General features: G+C 36.5%; 1 protein-coding gene across 13 annotated transcripts in view; it reads right to left on the reverse strand.

Annotated features, from left to right (window-relative positions):
* The window catches only part of ZBTB20 (zinc finger and BTB domain containing 20), a 502167-nt gene that overhangs the window by 411468 nt on the left and 73319 nt on the right, over positions 1 to 17380 (reverse strand). For 12 of the 13 annotated variants that reach the window (XM_027653343.1, XM_027653327.1, XM_027653324.1 and 9 more), the window contains one exon: positions 2889 to 2948. The gene's annotated coding sequence lies outside the window, so the exon portion shown is untranslated. Of the gene's footprint in view, positions 1 to 2701; positions 2782 to 2888; positions 2949 to 17380 lie in introns of those variants that run through there. The other variant, XM_027653326.1, reaches the window with a different exon arrangement.

Raw genomic sequence — 17380 nt, forward strand, 5'->3', positions numbered from 1 at the left:
ACGATCTTTCATAACCTCTCTAATCACAGCTCTCTCTCTCACACACACACACTGCACAGATACAGGAGTACTTAAGTTGTTACCCTTTGTTGAATGTTTCCAGTCCAGATAGCTTTCTGGTTAATTAGGTACACACACTAAAAACAACAACAAGAAGAAAACAAGCCAAAAAAGCCCTAGGAAAACTTAAGATAGAAGCGTTTGGACATAGTTGTGAGCACTCATCCACAGAGAAAAGAGGAGGATCTGAATCTGGGGAAAATACACAAGATTATCACTTTATAGGCAGTGGGCACTGAGTGGAACAAGGATTCCAAAAATAAACACATCTAACATTTAAATCTCAAGCTGCATTTTCAGTGACACCCTTTCTGTCATGACTGTATGTACCTTCAAAACCAAAATCCCAGTAGCTAAACATCCACAGCTTTGAGGAATTTCAGTTTTCAATCTCGTGGAAAAGCTATCATCTAAACGTTCCACTGTATCCACGGACTTCTACTACCACATTCTGATTTAAGGACACAAATGCAATAAAGATAAAACCAAAGACAGAGAAAGCAACTGAAATGAAGAGTTTGTGCTACCCATTCCTTTACAGATATGGAAGATGTGATGTAGGCATCTGGAAAACTAGAGGATATCTTCTCTGATACACCTCATTTCATAAGTCTCCCCACTTTCAAACTGCATCCCTGTGCTTTGCACATACTTCCATATACATTTATAGCTCCTCTGCACCGTTGCCCATAGTTACACCCAGTATTTACAGGTGAGCCTGCAACCCCGTTCCTCCATGGAGGTAAAACAAGAGAAGAAGGAAAATAGCATGGAAGAAAGTAGGAAACAATTCTGCACTTACTCGTCTATAGTTGGTAGCTATATCTTAGGAATAGTTGCTTTAAAATACAAGTTGTTGTTGAGGTTTGATTTAAAAATCTCTGTCAGTTTTGACATTCGGGTGAAGGTATTGCTGCTGGGTCCAGAATAATTTGCACATCTTATTGCCAAATAAAATGTCTGAGGTGTGCACCAATCTGATGAAATTATAAACAAGAGTCCGAACAAGTACACTTGCCTTCCTGTTTGATTTCCATCCTGTTCACTCCTCTATAATAAATTATATGATCACCTCGTTCTAGCTAGATGTTTAACTGTCCATGTAAAAAGGAAAATGATAGCAGCTTATTCTTTCCCACACTTTACAGCTGAGAACCTGACAAAAATGTGAATTTTGGGAACAAGTAGAAAGCTTATTTTGTTACAATCCACCAAGTCTTTAATTGCCACAAAATTAGTGGAAAATTTCATGTAATTATGTATTTTTAAAAATAATTTCCCACCTTGAAAGTAAATAAATAAATGCAACTACACCTCTTTTACAACAAATATACATGCTTAACTTTATGTCCTGCAATTAATCTCATGTACTTCAACAGGATTACTCATAATGCTGTAAGAGAAATACATGTGTAAATCTTTGCAGAATCATGGTCTGAACTGTCAGCAAAGTTATACTGCAAAATTAAATGCCTAGGTTTAAAACGGCTCTACAGAAGGTCAGAAAAAAAACCTTTAGGCATAATAAGTAACAAAATCTACTCCAGGGAGTGACTATGGGAAAAATAGCATTGAGGGTGTCACCCTTCCTTGGGAAATTCACCTGCCACCAAATCCTTTCATTAATTCACCTTCTTCCTCTACCAGTTAACACCTTAACTTACCACTCCTTTCTCACCCATCAAATACCATTGTCCCTTTCCACATTTCCTCTGCTACTGTGTGAGGAAGGGGACAGGAGATGCATCTTACCCATTCTTTTGCCCAGTGAAGCAGGATGAAAGCACAGTCTACTACATTAACTAGCACAGTAATAAAGAGTTCATGTGCTAATTAACAGACCTGGGTGCACAACTTTCCTCCTTAGCCTGTCGCTATACTATTCACAAGCCAGTGTATCACTGAAAATTGACCTATGGACAATCCTTAACCTGTTATTGGAGTTCATTACAAGAAGCTGATGATCCAAATGTATACAAATTGGATACCTAAACTGCCTAGCCCTGTCTCCTGATGAGTAGCTTTACCATCTGCTTTCTTCTGCAAATACACATGAATGGCATATTAGAAGTTTCTCTCTGTACATGATCAAGTTTTTGACTAAAATCCATGGCTTCCACAAACACTTCTGCTTGTAAATTAACTCAGTCAGAAATATTAACTAAAATGCCAGGAAAACAAAGTCAATCCCTTAAAAGTTCAAATGACTATTTGTCACAAACATTTCACCTCTACTAATGAACTGCAAAAATGAATGATAGAAAATGCAAAACTGTATTATGTTTAGCAGTTAACATTTTAATAAGGAGGAGATTAGCAATTTTTAATACCTCCAGTGCTTTGTTATATACAGTAGCACAATAACTGAATATTTTAATTGCTAATTATTTAGACCTCATTCAGTTCTCACTCAGGCAAAACTCCCATTGAGGGACTCTTGCCTGAGAAAAGAGCTACAGGATTTGTTTTACTGTAATTTGAAAAAAACTTTATATATCATAAAAACTATCAAGTTATAGTGAGACAAAAATCATTAAATCCTTAGCAATATTAAATCCTACTGAAAGTCCCACTGACTCTTAACGCCGATGTTTTCATATTAAGTAAAACAGATAATTGCAGTTTACCAGTTGTAACTTACCTGTATAATTTATGCCCAGATATGCTGGTGGCTCTTAAAGAGGTCTAATAATGTTTTGATTCTTCTTACTTTATCCCTGCTTTTCTCCTGTGGGAAATCTCCATTCAAATGTGATAAGGAAACAGCATTTCCAAACAAGTATGGTATCAACACCTTCAGAAACACAAAAATTAGCATTTGGTTTTACCTTTTGACTTCGGACTCCAAAAGAGTGAAGAGCAGCTCTCAACACTTCTCTCTTGTGCTGCTGTAAAGAAAAGAAATGCTTATGTTTAGGGATTTGCACACAAAAAACCTTGAGTTTCCATAACAGTCAAATAGCTCATTGTTCAGTTGGGGAAAGTGGGTGGAATGCTGTATATATATATAAACATACAGTTATCTGAGGGAAGACAAAACAAAGTCCTACACATTCACATGTAGTACACAGGTGACAAACCAATAAACTGTATCAGTATTTCAAATGTCATTTTAAACACATGCTTCAGAGAGAACAGTTATACAGCTGGACACCAAATTAATAGGGAGAGATTTCTAACACTCCAAGCTTAAAAAAAACAAAACAACCCTCATTTTTTCCATTAAGTGTAGTTTCATTCCTCTTAGGGATGAATGTCACAATCAAAGTTTTGCCACTTATGTTTGTCCTTCAAATGCACTTTGGAAAAAGTTACAGTTAAGTACTCTAACAAGTCAAGAGTCTGAAGAGTTTTTTTGGTTTTATTTTTTTAAATGAAAAAATATGTATAAAGTCTTCACAACTTTCAACTATAAATGGCTTTAATTACTAAAATGTTCAGAAAATCTCTCCATAGGCAGCATTGGAAAAAAAAAGAACTAAAAGCAGACTTAGTACCATAGACTGTTAATTACCAAAATGTTCAGAAGTTGCTGGCACACAGCAAAGGAAAGAGTAAGCATTTTGAAGACTGAAAGTAAGACCTGGGCATTCTCCTTCACCAGAACAGAATATGGTTTAGGAACCTGACTGGCATAGTTTCCAATTCCTGTTATAAGAGGTTCACTTAGATTACAGTGCTCAAATCCATTTCAGCCAGGCTTCTTGTTTCCTTGCAGAAGTAGTGAGATTCCTTTGTTGCCCTCAAGTGCTGACTTTCCACCTAAGAGCCTGTGTTCAAAGCCAATGCCAGCTGGAGTATGGCAGGACTAACTAAGACTACTGGTATTCTTTAATAATATAACCCCCCAATTTTTTATCTGAAACAATATTTTAGATAAATTGTTAAAATAATTTAGAAATTAAAAATCATTTTTAATTTCTATATTTTGTTAGTGGGGGGGTTACATAGCTAGCCACAAAGACATTTTAACTACTGGGATTACTGTTAGGAACAGATTATTATCAGAAATGAACTGATCTTCGGAGTACCTTTACTTATTTAGAAAGATCTCAAAAAAATGTAATACCAGTAGGTTTTCAGGCTTGATGTTTCCAAGCTTGATTTCCTACCGTTCCTGGCTACTACAGGGATTCTTCTGTTTCTTTCTCTGAGACATGCTCACAATTTCTTTTCAGATCTTGTCCTTTTCCTCTTGTTTTCTGGGTGCCTTCTACCTCTGATGATTACAATCAAACAATGCCCCAGCTTCAGCATTCATGGAAATGTCCCCATGGCAATCTCTCAGCCTATGTGTGTTGGTTCTGAGCATATACAGCATAGTCTGTTCGGTAGCAGCTTCCACTGTTTTCAGGGAAGAAGGTTTATTTTGCTTGATCTAAGGCTGTCTAACATGTGCTTCAGCTTTCATAAGGCCTGCAGTTGTCTGAATAGAGAGACACTCTGGACAGAAGCAAAACAGAAGACCTAAAATATGGAGTAATGAGGATAGGAGTTTGACGTTTAAATGCTGCTGGATGTATTGCACAAGGATATGTTTGATTTAAGTGATACTGTTACGTATGAAACTGCACTGTTCCCTTAATGTCCACCTCATCTAACAAGTGAACCACTCCATACTTGCTGGCACACTACATGGCTCTTATGAGTGAGCCCAGTAAAAAAAGGGGGCACTGGTGAACCTGGAAGAGCTGAAAAGCATGGAAAGAACATTGGAAAATCTGATCACAGGGTGAACGAGAACATTTTCTATTTGAAGACCCACTGATCAGTCAGACCTCCACTGGTGTTTAGACTCAAGCTCTGCAAAGGATTAAATCCAAATCAAAAGTTTCAGTTTCTCTTCTCAGGCCTACTGTCATTTGAAATTTTGTACAAGTACTCATGATGTACCCAGCTACCCTCTTGTCAGTTGTGATTTTTTGCCAGAAAGTGCCATACAAGACTCTTTATAACTGTTACAGTTACTTTATTTTCACAATCATTAATTGATCCTTTCTAAACATTTGAACATCTGAGTTTAATTAGTGGCAACATTTCTGCCATAGTTTTTAAAATTATTTTTATACATGATTTAAATTAATCAAGCCTTATACTTGAGATGGCAATTTGTTGGACAAAACCAGCTACCTCCAGGCATTCACTTTGTTTTCAATTCCAACCTCCACGTTTAATGGTTTAGCTTAGATCAACAGTGATTCAAATCACAATTAGTGATTCAAATTATATCATGCAATCAAGTAATATACTCGAAATCTGACATAAAGGAGTGAAAAACTATGCACACAACTCAGGAAACCACTTCTGCTTTTTCACTTATACATGAAAGTTAACTTTAACATGAAAGTTACAGCATAGGCTCACAATAGGCTTGCTGGCATCAAAAACATAGGTACATCTCAATCCTCAGAGAGGCTTGAGGTGGATCATGGTAATTTCCTAGAAAAATGTGCTTTCAAGGGTGAAGTAAATGAGATACACTTATTAAATCTTTTTCAATATCCGTCCTACCACAGAACTAAGAAATACAAAAATGGATAACTTAAACAGTCCTAAATAAAAAATGCCTCTTCACTCTGCCAGTTGTTTGTACAGTAAAACCAGCATACTGTACTGCTGTTCAAATACAAACAAGAAAGAACTATACATACTTGTTCATTTCCGTATGTTGATGCCTTACACCCTGCATGGACTTTTGATATTTGCTACTAATGAAAAAAACACTATGCAGTGGCCTATCATCAGATTAAGTGAAATCGAGATAAATACATTCCATTCAAGAAAATGTAAATAATGTGTCAATTTTATTTATGTTTTTCCTCAAGGTTACAGAGCTTTCCTGGTGAGGGGAGAAAATACTGTAGCACGGTATCTATGAGGATCTTCTCTTTTAAGATTCTATATTTAAGAACAAAATTCAAAGAGTAAAATAAATCATATTAGCATCACTCCAGTTCAATTCCTTCCAAACACAGTCATCATACATACAAATTAAACTCTGGTAGCAAGTGAATGAAAGGAATCACTGTTGATGAATGCTGCGAATATAGGAGCCCAAAGGATTTCAGACAATGATTCACTGTGAGACTACCCGTAAATCTCTTGGTTTGTTTTGAGATTCAGTCAACCTGGCATGAAGCATGGGCAAAGTCTGTCCTTCGAAAATGGACAATGCATCACAGCAATGCTCTAAAAAAAAGACGGAAAGACTAGTGTGCAAATTTAATGCTCGTGGAAAAGTCTTATCTGGCAGGCTTAGAGCTTCAAATCCTTTCATTTTCAGGGCAATATTTCTGTCAGGAGAACTGATTGGTTCACACAGGCTCACCACTACCCCTCACTTTGAACTGAGGGACCATGTTGAGTGGTCAGGTTTTGTGGCTGGTTCAACCTTTCATTGGACTTAAAATCAAAGATCAATTATTACCAAATGTAGTAATGTTTTTTTGTGGCATGGACTTTGGTCCACTGATAACTACAATTGAGATATCTTTAACTTGAGTCAAGCTTGTCTGTCTGGGGGGAAAAAAAGAATAAATCAAATGATTATTATTAAATTAGTACTAAATTCCATGATAATGACAAAGTCTGAGGAATTTCTGAAGACAACTGCCCAAAGCAGACCACTGACTTAGTCTGCAAGTATAAGACAATGAACTGGATATGAACTGGCTTTTTTGCAAAAAAGAAAGCTTCACACATGTACGGAAAAATTTTAAAGAAACAACATTGCTACAGTTCCATTCTTAACACCTGAAAAAGTCTTTTAGAAACCAATTTAAATACTTCGTGCACTTCTAAATTCTATTTGAAAAATACTATCTGCCCATATTTATCTCCATGGAAGACTTGGATTAACTGCGTAGGCTCAGGATAAAATTGTTGAAGGCAACAGTCACATGATGAAGAAAGGAGAACATTTGTAACACTTTCTGTCAGGTTAACCTCCTCTTACCTTAATGTACTATAACTTTACTTAAACAGAAATCATCACCTGGAACATGAGAAGCAAATGGCACTTTTAATATCAGAGGCAGTAGCAACAAGCCTGTGTATTTCTTCAGAAAGAAATACCAATGCAGACAGTGAATTAAAACGTGCCATGGTAACAGATGAAGACTTCAACTGTCAACAAAATCAGGCTATTAATTCTCACTTAAACAGTCTTTTTAAATTTTTGATTTTCAATATACAGTCCAAAGATCACTCTCACATTTCAGCAGCTTTTGTCTTTTAATGCTGATCACTTCAACTGACTTTTCACACTGCTCAGTGCTTTCTCTCCCCTTTGGAAAAGGTAAGTGAAATTATCAAATGGTATCTTATTTTGCCAAGACCAAAGATACAGTTCAAACGTTAAAAAAAATTAGGCAATGGCTTTGCTTAAGGTAGGAGGGGAATCAGGAGGAGGAACCAAACCTGAATCTAAATTTCTTTTCTTTCTCTGTTTCAGCCTATGTTCAGGTCTAGACTATGTTAACAGCAACCAAAAACTACTGCATGGAAAACACAGAATTATTTTACTTCTCAGTACATTCTTTCTCAAGTGACAGATATGAGATTCAAAGGGAACCTGGGAAACTATTGGCCTGTTAATTTCCACCAAAGGCAAAGGTGCCCAGACTGATCTACTTTGACTAAACTATCACCTGCCACAGGATGCAATCTCTCAATGGACGGTTCTAAATATGTTTGGGAGAGCAGCTCACCTGCTGTTGGCCTCTCTGTACCTTTTCAAAAGACAAAGACTCAGACTTTTTCATCTGTCAGCTTACACCAGACTGTAACTCACTCAAACAACAAGAAAACAGACACACAATGTGTCTGTTACCTGATCTCTTCCTTCAGATTTTTGTTCTATTTCTGAAAGAGAACAAGGCTGAAACTTTCCTTTGACTGAGATGAACCAAATGTCACCTCATAACGAAGAGAGACTTCTCTGTCTCTGGTCACTGGCAACAACAAAGTAGGAATCAAAGGTGTCGCTTTTGTCTGAAAAATCATTATCACCTTTAAAATTTAATTCCCTCAAAGCACTAGAGACTAGTCTGGAGGAATGCAGAAGGGAAGCGAGAGATGACAATTCTCCATTTTCTCCAGAGGCTATGTGTCCCTGCAGAATTTGATTCCTGTGCAGCACTTAACTCCTTGATGCCCTTTCTCTCGTGAACTCTTCCTTGGTAGAAACTTCTTCAGATTTAAAAATCAGAATATGAGCCAAGTAAATAAAAATAAATAAATAAAGTTCAATGTCTATAAAAAGCACACAGACTAACCTGCTTAATTATTAACAAGTAAACATAACAAATTTTAAATTATTTACTTAATCTTTTTCAGCTACAAACCTCAGACTTTTAGAGCATGAAATACATGCTTTATTTTAGGACACAAAACAGGTATTTTATAAGGCTGTGGAATTTTGGGGTTTTTTTTTGAAGGTGGGGTTGTTTTGAAGAATACACATTTCTTATTAACCCCAAAATACCTTCCTCTCACCAAACCATGCTGGAATTTTAAACAGAGGAATAAAAGTTTTAGTATAAAGATCCTGTATTCACGTGTTTGCTAGTGAATTAGACGGCTGTTTCTGACTTGCAGCTGAGGAAAAACAAGATTCCTGTGAGGCATATGCACCTTCTCCTGTTTCTGTACATCTGTTAGGAAGAAGCTAGATTCAGAGGGAGAACCTGGTGAAGATACCAGACAGAAATTCTACAATGAGGCATAAAACAGCCCCAGGTACAATCCCATTTTCTTTACGGAATAAAACTACAATGCCAAAGGAAATCTTATCTGTGCCTGTAAATATTAAAAAAGGTCATTGCCACCGGACCCTGAGGTTCTGACGAGATGCTCTTCTAGGCCTGACCCCCAGCGGGGTCCATCTCCTTCTGACACACTGTTCTGTCTAATTCAGTGCTGATAAGAGACAGCCTTCCTGGATGATGCTGAAAATGAGGGAAATGCAAAGTTTCTTGCTGGATAAAACAAGTGACATTTCTTTACGTACTGAAATTAGCACATACCCTTTGAACTCCCCAGCAATCAGTAGTGTAAAACAATGCCATGTCCTCCTCAGGAACCTCAGGCCATCAAACTGTCATAATTTTTTTTCTGAATGGTAGTATCATCATCATCATCACAGAAGAAACATGGTTGGGAACCTCAACAATTTTTCTTAACTAGCATTTCATGGAAATTATTCTATAATTTTGCTTTTGAAGCCCTGGATTAATGAAGTCATATGCATATACAGTGAAGCTGTACACATGAGACATGTCACTAAAAATCTGTTATAAAATTTGGCACACAAGCAAAGTCTTCACAAGAGCAATACAATAATATTTAACAAGGTATTCACATATTAATATTCCCGCATCATTGCTACTTATGTGTACAGTGTGACATCTGATAACACATTTATTCATCTACTGTTAATTGCTATAATGGTCGGATATAATTTGGTTTTTTCCCGGTTTTAGATCTTAAAAATTTTGTCAATATTTGTGTACTATACTTTTATTTTGCCTACCAAAGCCTTTCAAAGGTGCAATTCAGGAGATGAGACAGTTAATCACAGAGCTGGCTTAGTCTCTAATTTAGGTGGCCTACTTATGTTAGCAACATTTTATTAGCACATTATGCTGTATATTTAATATTTAGTACACTGTGTGAAAATGGTTTACTGTGTACTGCTCACACAAATGACTTACAAATTCTGTTTGACACACAGAGAAGAGTGTATAAGTAATACATGTATTTCTAAGTATACCTAATGCTACAGAAAATAAGGATAAAAAGAAGACACGTAGAGACAACACTAAAATGTATCTGTGATGGAGTTAAGCTTATGAATACTTTGGTAGACAAAAGATGCAACATTAGGGATATATGCACAATGCCCATCCTTCCTTTAACTTTTGATTTCAGCTGAGGCTCCTCCAGAAGGAAAGGAGCTTTCATAATTCCTGAAGTCTCACAATGGAGACAATTGCAACAAAACATACAGCAAATCCTCCCAAAACCTTTTGTATTTTACCATACCCAAAAGACAGTAGGATCTCTCTTTTGAGTGTAGGAGTGCTTTCAGGACAGTTTTCAAGAGGCAGATAAGTTAGCTATGTCCTCAAGAATCATGCAGCCTTTCCAGCCTGTGCTTAGACAATGCTAGCTGGAAGCCCCAGAGAAGGGTGCCCAGTGCATGTGAGCAGTAGGTGGTACCAAAGGAGAACCACTCAGCCAAAGCAGATCCAAGTTTTCCTGCTCAGAGCTGGAGAGCAGCTCTGAGCAGAGATCTCAGTTATCTAGCTATAGCTGTAGCCAGGTTGGTTGTACTGATGTTCAGACATTACCACTGGAAAGAAGATTTTGACTTTAGTCTTTAGTTGCGAGGAAAACTATACTGGTTTTCAAGCTCCTACTTACAAAGGGAATCAAAGCTACACCAGCAGGCATTTGAAAGGGCCAGATAAAGGAAAATCCTTCAGCCTGACATGAATCAGCCCTATGTGAAAACACCCATAAGCAGTCCTGGTACAATTCTACACTTGCTTTTGATCTCTAACAAGTGAAGCATTCACATTTATCAGAAATGCGTTTTTCTGAAACCAACAGACAGGTGAGTGCACCAGTGTGAAGGATGAATGATAACCTCCCAAGACAAGTGATCTCCAGTTGCTTCTGATACCCCAGTTAAGAAAGAAAAGGCAAGAAAACTTTTTTGCAATCAGTAACCTATAGCTTTTCGTATTTCTTCTGCTGTGTAATTTGTCAATATATCTATCAATACTTTCATAATGAGGTAGCTACGACCGACGCTAAGACTTCAGTAAATACCAAACTTCTTTTTTGCAAAAATACATGCTCACACCAAAAGCATTTTTTTTCTGCTGGTGAAGTATTTTCAGTATTGTAACAAAGGACCCTTACTGTTTATTACATTCCCTGACAAAATATCAGTTCCAAAGCTTTTCTCAGTATCTTCAGTCGATGTTTGTCAAGTGACATTCAAAACATTTTTATTTTGAAAAACAAAACAAAATTGAGCCTATTTCACATTCTTTTTATTCTTGTACTTTACAGAATTTTTCAAAATTATTCCAATACATGTATAACACTTACATGGCATACCTAAAGTGCCTCACAATAGAAAAATTTAGTTCACATTTCCTCTAGGAAAAAACCCACAAAACAAAACAATCTACAAAACCTCTTAGAAAATGTATCTTTCTCCAGTTATATTCATTGGGGAACATTAAAAATTCAATATTTGCCACTTTGCAATGACTTCTGGACACAAAACATGTTTGTGTTCATGCTGCAATAGGTTCTTCTAGTCTAAACATAAGGGGAATTAGAACAAAAGTACACACTTGAAACAGTACTCCATATAACACCCACAAAACATTTTGGATCCTAACATCACTTTTCCTCTTATTTTTTCTGATCATTCCTATCATTCACTACAGACACAGTATTTATTTTTTATGACGATTAATATATAAAAATGAGTACATAGAAACCAAGTGACAAGAATGAGTCTAATTAAAAATTCATATTATTACAAAAATAACTACTATATTAATCAATAGGAAGACAGATATTCAGATCAGTAGGACATTTTTAGTTCTAACACTCATTCTGCTTTAAGGACACGAGGACAGTCAATTTAGTAAAAACCTTAGCTGAGATAACAGCAATACATAGTATTTGTATTAAAACAATGTTGGGAGCTATATTGCAAGTTAGCAGATATCTCCATTACAAGAATGCATTGTACCTTACAGGACAAATATAAAGTTTGTACAGATTATGATCTGAAGGCAACAATACAAAAGGGTGTCTACATTTTTAGCTGAAAATTCACCAGCAAAAGTGAAGGGATAGTTGTGGATCAGACTTACCTTTGCTTAGTTTTACCAAAATCAATGAGATTCAAGGATGAATTTTTCTCACTACTTATTACACAGTAGAGTTTTCAAAATAAGAAAGCTTTATTACAAATACTTTCCATAGTAAATCTCTTTCTTTAGGTGATACCTCTCAAAATACACAATCCACTTAGTAAGATTTTAATAGGACCTACATATATAACTTCTATCTGTATTTTTCTCAAACTAGCACTGTTCTTCCATTTGATACAGGTCAATGGATTATCCAGGTTTTTGTCCTGTTGTGCTACAGGAGACTAAATAAAGTTTCTGAAACATGTAATATAACACAAAACTATGTTCTCAGGTAATTAATTATTTATATCGCAGCTGAGTTTCGAGACGACAATGAGATTGATGTATTAGGCACTGCAGTGACACAGACTGGAAGATAGTTGTCACTAGAAAAAAAACTTTTCAGACATGCCAGCCAATGAGTGGAAGAGAAGGAACTATTTTTTCAGATGAGTTGAGACACATAGATTGGAGTTACTCAGAAAATCTGCAGTGTTGAACTTTTATCTCAGGTTATACTCCACTGCTGTAACAACAAAGCCTTCCTTCCTCTCTAGTAATTAATATAAAGCCAACAATCCCAGTTATTACATCTACTCCTCAGCAACTCTTCATGCTCCTACACATTTGCGTAACTCCAACATCAAGAATCTCAGAGCACTTTAAAGCAAACCCCAACAGAACTAAGTTATCCTCACTTTGCAAGTAGTAAAATAAAACAGAGACATTAAGGGTGAAGTCATCTCACCTAGCTTTGGCCATCTAAAAGATACTGTTGCCTCAGCTACTCCTTTCACCACTGGAGCAAGGTGAGCATCTTGAAAGGGCAATTCCTTCTCAGATACCCAGGTAAGTCAATCACCAAAGAAAGGTCACCCTTTCTTCTGCCTATTCCTTACACCTAGCCTAGATTCCAAGACTAAATGCCTCATGTTTAGATGAGTGAGCTATATACCCCTATTCTATTATAAAGTATTCCTATTCCTTATTCTTTTCACTCTTTTCCACAAGGCAAAGAAAAGATGATGGGCCAAGGTCTGTACGTGCTGGCTAGTCAGCACACACATGTGGAAAGTTAGGTGCACACAGCTACACGTGTGAGTGTACTGACAAATGAGACAATGAGAACTCATTGCTTCTTAGAGTCCAGGTGTTCAAACATTTCTGGAGCTACTGGGAGGCCAAACAAATGTATGCAAGTTGCTAGGTCTAGATGAGATTTGTGCTGCTCTTAGCCCAGAGTGCAAACCCAGCAGGAATATTCACAGTTCTGTCACAGTATAAATAATGCTAATAAATAAAACTCACATCAAAATGAGAGTTTTTTTCCAAGAAAGGTGATAAAAGTCTGCTATCAGACTTTGATCACAAGTCCTACTATTCAGAAAAGGAAATGCCTCTGAATCTCAGTAAAAATGAACCTGTCCACGGCTGAAATAACTTTTAAAAACAGAAATGCTTGTATCATTTTCTCTGTCAACTCAGAGATCACACTTGGGGATCCAAAAACGTTTGACTTTTCTATTGCAGATCTGCACACTTCAGAAAAATCTGTCACTATACTACAAGATAGGACCTTGAAGCTCTGAAGTAACTGTAAAGTGGGATTTCAAATAGCTCTCCCAAAATGAAAACTGGCTAACACAAAATTAAAGTGATGGCTCTTACAACATTAAAAGAAACAGACAACAGGAATGAAAAATACATTGTCTTGCCTCTCCCTCAAAAGAATGACTTTGACTAACAGCCTCCATTCTATGCAGAGAACGTTAAGTAATGTATTTCAGTGTTTTTGCCAAATAAAGCCTGGGAAGGAGTTTTCTAAAGGAATCACAGGATACCAATGGAGTCACATTAAAAAATACCAGCACTTTCACTCAATTAATTTCCAAGTTCTAAAGGTAATGAGAATCAGAATTTTCAAAGTCAAGCTTCTTCTCTTTCTTCAGTCACTGGCAAAAAGCACCCATCAGGTACATGGAAAAGCTCTAAAGTCTTGCTTTAAAACAAAGACTCCTGAATGGGCCTGAATAGTGCACACTTATCACAAATCGAGCAGTTACCACCAAGCCTGCTAGAAACTCCACTGCCACACTGATGCTTCTCAGCTTTAGCAAGACACTTTGTTTAAAACAAAAGCAATATGCTAACACTAATATTTATCTGTTATCAGCAGAGAAGAATCAATATTTAATGCAGTAGCTGAAGATCAACTCTCATTGTTTCACGGCTGAGGGGAGAGAAAGGAGAGGGATGCTAAGGAGCCGGACTCCAACTGCTGGTCCTGCCACTGGGAAGCACAACAGCAGCAAGCAGCTGACCAGCTCATTCATCAAAAGCAGAAGGATCTTCCAGAGCAACAGCAGTGGAATGGCCTTTCCTAGGAATAAATTTGCATCTCACACCTTACCACCTCCTTCCATACACACAACATTTATTTATTTTACCTGCCCAGTGCAAGCAGAGCTATGTTCAACAAAAAGTACCTACTGGAAAACCACAGTGCCTGTGACTCTTTCTCCAGGTGATGAGAAAAAAAATTTGAAAAGCTCTCAGTGATGAGTATATCCATACGCTAATAGCACTAATGCTAATAATTCCTCCTGCAGGTACTAACTTGTGAATAACACCTTTGGACAATTTTTTTAAGGGCATGAAAGTAATCTTAATACTTTGCAGAATAATATCTTCATATCCATCTACTATTGTTAACTTTCCAAACCAGAGGAACTGACATTATGCATAGGAATTAGAACGATAGTTAATATTTATTTTTATAGGGAGGAAGAAGAATATCTTAAGTCTGAACTTTCCACTTTTATTAATGGTTAAAAAGTTAACTAAGTATTAACTTTATTAAATTAGTAATTTATATGATACATCTAAAATTTGCCTACTACTGACACATACTAGACAAATCTGTTTGTTGATTTGGGGGCAGGTGGATGGAGTGGGTGAAGTGTTCAGACGCAACAAAACAGTTTCCAATAGAAGGATACAGACCATCTTCTATTTCTATGAGAATAACATCTATTATTTAATGTGGAGCAAATATGTTCAGAAGCTAAGTGGTCTCTTTCAAATGACAGAGAGATTTTTTTCCCCTTTTTGTTTAGTACAACATGCCTCTGATAAACCCTAACAGCTTTTCTTTAAAAGACAATTTATTAGGTAATTTTTAAAATGGGAATTACGATACGTACCAGAAAAAATTGCTTGGCTATTTCCTTACTGATTCTTTACAAAGGCTAACTATTTTACCAAATGGGCAAGATGAAATCTGTTACAAGAAAATAAATAGGACTTACACTTTAAATCCCATTCATAGCAGAGAGTTATTTTGTTTTTAGGTCTGGTCACCTAAAAATAGGGACAATAAACTGAAGGCTGTATCATACTTCAACAATAATAACTGATGCCCCGAACATTTTCTATCACAAATATCACTGGCAGGATTCCTGCTTTACAAGCCATCAGAAAACCAAGTTGGAGTGGGCTAAAGAACAGAAGAAAATAAAAGGCTTCCTAACTTCCAGTCTTGTGCTCAGATGATAATGTTTCTGTTTCTAACCCAGAGACATTACATTCCCTCATTTTTAAGAGAAAAACAAGCCTGCCTTTTTAACATCTCTCTTGTATATCCACCTTTGCATCCATATTTGTGTAATCCACTATCATGACTAAAATAATCTATCATGGCCATTCAAATCTGAAAGTGAGTGTAAAATTTCAATCCTTATCATACTGAGTTTACCTGTGTGAGCCCCTTAAAATATTGGGCATTTCTATTCAGCAGAGTCCCTTCAATGCACAAACTTAGATAACCCGCCTGTGACAACAGAGGCAGTGCTTTCCAGTTGTGTAGAGCCTCACCAATTAGAAAACGTCAGGAGTTAACAGCAGGATGCTGTAGAGAAAAAGTTTAACTTATGAACATGTTCAGATTGCCATTGCCCAAAAATCTGAGTAACGTTCCAGATATGTTATGTTAATCTGTTACACAAGATTGTCCGTACCATTAATATTTTTTTAAAGAGTACTTGAGGGTGGTGTTGGGGGTTGAATGAAGGCAGGTGGCCAAAGTTATTACCAGAGCGAAGAGGATTATTTTAATTATTATTGGACTATTAACCCTCTGCATGTTCCTATTTAACCAGTTGCATTGTATTTACAACTCATATGATCTATAACCATTGTACTTGAAATTACTGTTGATCACTGAGCATTCGGGAATAAAAATAGATATGATTAGATGTGCAAAGCTCATTTGAATGCAGTTTTATGCATAGACGATTTCTATCCTCTAAAAAATAGCCTTTAATAATAAGATATCAAGGAAAACACAGTGAGAAATATTTTCTGTATGTGATCTGTGTATTCTAGATACACCTCATAATGAACGTGACCAAATACTGAACACGAACTGAAGAACAAACCTTTTGTGTTGATGCAAAATTTGAGTGGCAGGAAAAAAACATAACAGAAGATAAGGGTTTTCATTCACAATGCAATGTAAATTAAAAACCATGGATACAAAAGAGTAGAAACAAGAAAGGTAATATAACAAACTTACATTTCATCCTCCATCTTTACAGGGATCAAAAAAGGGGCATACATCTTCATTCTAGTTGAATGGCCACTATAATAGTAAATTACAGTAGCTCATACAAGAAATAAAATATGAAGGACTCAGTTATGTTTTAAATTGAAACAATGCAAACCGTAACAAAAAAAAGGAAACAAAACAAACTGTAGAGTCTTTTGTTTTTTTAAAAACAAGGGGCAAAATATCAATGAAAGTAAGGTATATATTTATGCAATCACTTTGCCTTTAGCTTCACTGGGAACAATAAGAAGCTCAGAGACTTCCCTTACCAAGCCTATATTCACTCTAAATAGGTCTTGACGGTGCTGTAGCTGCAGAGCCAAAAAAAAACGAGGCCAAATTTTATGTGGTCATGATAGTGTGGGAGAAAAGCTTTTGTGAGGATTTGATGCTGTAACTGCATTTGTACATCTGGCCCCCCACAGGCCTTCAAAGACTTAGACATCTATAGATACTTACACGGATTATTAAATGGCCTGTTAGTAAAAGGGGTGGATTCAGGACACTGACACATTTGAAATTGGTATCTGCAACTGGACTCTGACATTTCATTTGGATACTTAAAGCATTAATGTTATTGCATCCTGAGGACCTATATTAACAAGTTTGACGTAACAGATGGAAGCTTTTTCAAAAAAATGTAAACAGCTGATCTGAGAGCCAGCACTACTCTACAGACAGAACTTACAGTGAAATATAGCACTCTACTGTTTATTCCAAACACATCACGTCATTGTAAGTAGACTACTTTATACAGTGAAGTAATACA

Source organism: Corapipo altera, unplaced genomic scaffold (assembly GCF_003945725.1).
Source record: "Corapipo altera isolate COAL_440 unplaced genomic scaffold, ASM394572v1 61, whole genome shotgun sequence".
NCBI lineage: Eukaryota > Metazoa > Chordata > Aves > Passeriformes > Pipridae > Corapipo > Corapipo altera.